Source organism: Wasmannia auropunctata, unplaced genomic scaffold (assembly GCF_000956235.1).
Source record: "Wasmannia auropunctata unplaced genomic scaffold, wasmannia.A_1.0 LD336092.1, whole genome shotgun sequence".
Lineage (NCBI taxonomy): Eukaryota > Metazoa > Arthropoda > Insecta > Hymenoptera > Formicidae > Wasmannia > Wasmannia auropunctata.
In genome coordinates this window covers 924,346-929,456 of record NW_012026798.1, presented here as the reverse complement: position 1 = coordinate 929,456, position 5,111 = coordinate 924,346, and positions in this window count along the sequence as shown.

Sequence of the window (5,111 nt, the reverse complement as noted above, 5' to 3'; positions counted from 1 at the left end):
TATTTCGAATCCGCGAAATATCCGATCGCTGTATGCGAGTACGCCTCGCACGGCGTACGACGGATCACACGCCACGTGGCGTCGCGATATTCCGAAATCCTGCCGACATTCGGCACGTCAACACGCAATAATTCGCACAACTTAAGAGGATGCTGAAAGGTCGGGAATTATCGACAATTGCAGTTGGAACAATAACTTCGAAAATACTGAACGGAATTAAAATCGCTTTTACAGGATTGAAATAGATATAAAATGTAATGGGGCGAGCTATTTTTTTGTAGTAAAAACGACAAAAATTAAAAAATACGTTTTTCGGGTCGTACAGCAATCATAACCTATCACTTGACGTAAACATTTTATCGGTATAAAAGTTCTATAGCTCATACGTACAAAATAAGTAGCTCGCCCCCTTCGGATTACAGGAACAAATAATACAAGACCTTTTGAGCTACAATTGAAAGCTTAGAAAAAGGTTTATCGTTCCAACTGCAATTTATGGTAATTCGCACGCTTAGCTAACGTAAAGACAGCAAAAATTGCGTCTAGCAGTAAGTGCCGGATTTTTCAAGAGATGGCACTTCAATAAGTTAGATAAGGACATTCCACGTATTTGAGTGAGACCAAAAGATATTGTAAAAAGTTCATTTAGAGATACCACTGACACTGAAGCGTCTGCTTTATCAACTTCGTACAAATTTGGCCGACCTTTCAGCATCCTCTTAAGGGTACAAACGAAACGGAAAGTGGTACAAACGGGTACAAACAATCCCGAAACAGCACCCGCTTGCGGATTTGAAAAATTTCAAAGTGGGGTGCTAGCATTTTTTTCAACCCTTTATAATTTTGAACCCCTTGAGATACAAACGAAAAAAAGGTGGAACAAACGGATACAACCCGAGCTTAACTTAATGCGCATTTGAAAAATTTTTTTTTTAAAGTCGAGTACTAGGTTCACATAGGTCATTTTACTGTTATTCTCTTGTATAATCCGTCATTTTCCCTTTTAATCGAGCTTTCTTTAGACTTATTCTGGTCTTATGATCGATTAAGTTTATCCCTTAGTTAGCTAACCTTGACTTTCTTATATTACATTGTCATTATGATCTAGAAAAAGGAATAGAAAAGCAGTTATCCAATCTCATCCAATCAGATTACCAAAAATTAATAAGAGCAACTGTTCATTGTTCTAAGTACATGATCGACTTACACGCGCATGAATCAAAGTAATAAATATAATAAAAGCAGCTTCAGTTGTTTTAGCTTTTCTTGCACGACAATAATGTAAACGATTTATTCAGTTAAATCCCTCCCCCCTTATCCTATTACCTTTTCTCCTTTTAGCTTTCGTTTCTTCTCGCGATAAACAATGCTTTCTATTTACTCCTTTTGCCACTTACTCTATTTACGCGTTCATATGTTATCCACTAAGCTCAGCTCAATATCTTCTTGGAGTTTTTTTTTCGATTTTCTCGTATTTTTATTGTTCCGCTTATATCACCAGTATCAATCATTATAGCTGAAACCTTTTCTCTATTTTACTTTGGAATATAATTTCGGGTCGTTTGTCTCCCCTCTTCCTGGCGGTCTTTCATTTCTATCTATTCTTTTCCTTATCTTCTTTTTCAGTCACTGACTCTTTATCTTTATTTTTCTGCTATATCTCTCTCGCTCTTTCATTTTTTATCGTCGCGTTCCTCATCTTCTCGACGTATGTTGTTTCAATTACAATTTTAATTTGTGTGTCTTATTTAAATTCTCTTATTCAAATGTATTTCGTATGACATTCGTATTTATCTAATCAATAATTCGTAAGAAGAACGGTTTCTCTTGAGTTTAAATATATTTGCCGTCACTTTCCTTTTATATTTAAGTACCTCACATTTCCCGCTCGTTACCATCAAATCAACTCCACAAATTACAATTTTATGTTACTTTTTCACGCTAGTTTTATTTGACAAGCGGCACTAGAAAAAAATTCTTTTTTTCTTCTTTTTCTCACTATCATTTTTTGCTTTTCTTCCGTTTCATTACCAGACCTCACATGGTTTTCTTGTTCGTTAAATATTATGTTATTTTTCAACTTCCTACTGCAAGGCAGAGATACTTCGTTTAAATACTTCCATTCATCCATCTTCAACAAAACGACGCGCAGATGAACTTTACGGTTCGCTTCCTTGTTGTCAATTAGTCTGATAGCAACGTTTTGTTGAGGCAAAATAATATGCAGTAAATTTTCATTTGTCACTATTGGCGGAATTTTTAAAAACTAGAGGCGCGCTTTGCTATATAACTTTTTATTTACTACTTTTTACTATATTTGCTTAAATGTTCGAATATTTAAATGCATACAATTAATATTATACTATTACTATTGCACTATTAACTCCTTGATATATATAACTATTGAAATATGCATAGCGAGAGAACAAAATGCTTATCAGCACGTGAATAAACTTTCATGTATTGATCGAGTATCAATTTAACATGCCTTTTTTAAAAGTAGATGCATGATTTTATGTCAATTGAAAAATAAAATCGCTATTCATTATATAATAATAAATTATGTGTGTATTGACTATTTTAAAAATAAATATATATGCAAATATGTATGCAACAATTCTTTAAGTGATTCTTTGAACATTAAAACAACATAAATAAATATATAAAATTTATATTTGAGTTCAATATATATATTGAACTCAATGCAAAATAAAATACATATTATATAAAACTTGCTTCTAATTGCAAATGTAAAATAATTTACTAGAAAGCAGTAAAGAAAAACTAAAGGGAGAGAAAAAAAGACACAAAAGAAGAATGAGTACTACGCCGTCAGGTAAATTCTCGACTTTAATGAACGTGCGAAAGAGTGCAACTTGAAAATGAGAGTCACCCTCCCTGGCAGAGCCAGTAACTTTTCCATAAGACGAACATCTTTGGAATGTTCTACGTTGACAAACAGTTGAGATAATAACTTCGACATGGACACTAATATTCCAAAAATAACACAACAAATTAAAAAAATTAATGCATTACTCTAAAGAAAGATTCTATTTTTAAATAATCATTTTTTTATCTAACTCATTATTTTTCTGAACTCTTAAACTATAACTTATCTTTTTTTTTAATTATTGAAGAAACATGTAAAGATTGCAATCAAAATTAAAAAACAAATTTAAATAATGTAGGTACTATCATTTTAAAATTACGTTGAAAGTTGTTAAACATAAATCATAATATACAATATTCATAATTTTATCAAATTATAATAAATAAATTTAACAAAATATTTTTACTTTTTACTAAATTAATTATACTATTTAAGTACATATGTACAGGCTGAGGCACTTAAAATAAGCCATCTAAATAATTTCTAAATAGTTTGAGACATTGGATTAAAATTTATAGGTTCACAATGGCATTATAAAATCTATTATTTATTCTTAAAAACACCTAAACCCTCCAGAGGAGGCGGCGGGGGGCGGTGTCCCCCCGATATTCTCCCGCCTTCGCCGGATTTAGATGAGCTGCGCCGGGACCGGCCGGATTGGGCCGGTGGTATCGGCCAAGTCACCTGGGCGGGTACAATGAGGGGCGCGGGGCCTCGGCTGTATGGTCGGGGACCTGTCCCCCTCGCCTGCCCGGGTGACAGCGCTCCCCCTCCTGGGGAGCGCACGGGTGTAAGTCTCGCAGCGGGCGGCAATCAATCCTTTCGCTCTCCCTCTATGCTCCTTTAAGAACTTGGTGACGGGCGGGGGGGGGGCGCCCGCTGCGGGACGTGGGGGGACCGGCGGGCAACCTGTTCCGGGCCTCAGCCCTCCACGGGAGGGTGGGGCGGGAGGGGGCTGGTGTCCTCTCTCCCGCCCGGAAGAGATTTAAAGGAAGGCCAGGGTTATCGACCCGGGAGGTGTAAATTCAGACTAATGATCTCACCCATCAGATTACGAGTCTTAGGCAGGCGCAAGGTTGCCCGGGAGGTCATGCGATGAGCGTTCCCCGGGTCTAGCCTAAGAGCGCGCAGTGGCCGGACACCCGTGAGGTTTTAGCCGGTAGGAGTCCGACATACCTTCCGCATCTTCCCCGAGGAGCGGGGGGATCCATGATGGGTTTCCTCACGTTAAAAAAAAAGGCGGCGGGGGACGGTTGAGAATCTTAAATGGCATGTGGGGTTAAGTGAGGGCTTGTTTGAAAGGGCTTTCCGAGACGAAAAGAATGCGAAGTCGTTGAGGTCTTTACGATTTTTTTTGCAGAGTTATGTTCGTTTATTAGTGTTATTTAGCGTTAGCGAGACCCACAGCAAGGAAGATAAGGCTTCGCGCATGTCCTCACACACACACACACACACACACGCACACACACACACACACACACACACACACACACACACACACACTTCCATCCACTCAGAAACATGCGCGAAGCCTTATTCTCCTCACGTCCTCGCCGTGGGTCTCGTTAGCTAAAATAACACCAATGATCAGATAAGCATAACTGCAAAAAAAATCGTAGAGATCACAATGACCTCGCGTTCTTTTCGTTTTGAAAAGCCCTTTCAAACGAGCCATCACTCGACCCCACATGCCATTTAAGATTTTCAACCTCCTTCCCCTTCCGCCCCATTCTGGAGAATTGAAATGGATCTTTTCAAGGTTAAATAACAAATTTTATAATACCATTGTAACCCTGTAAACTTCAATCCAATATTTCAAAATATTCAAAAATTATTCAGGTGGACTTTTAAGTATCTCACTCTGTATACATATATCGGACAAAATGAAGTTTAGAGGAGGTGAACTTATCTCGCCTTTCCCTTTTGACCCCCAGTCGAGAACGAGGAGGCGCTCTTGTAAAACAGGAGCGGATCTCATCTTGGCGAAAGTAACCGGGGTGTCTCTCTGTTAAACTAAATTAACGGAGGTGCCCCCAGCGCTGGCTGAGGGGTGGGGTCAGGGCAGAGACTCCCTGGTCCTGTAATACTCCTCCAGAGAGGCAGTGGCAGGATGTGTCCCTATCCCATTACAATTAATTGAGATTATTTCATGCTTGGCTTGGAGAACGGCCATAGAGTATGCCGCTGGCGCGGGTCTCCAATCGCCCAGCGGCTCCTCAAT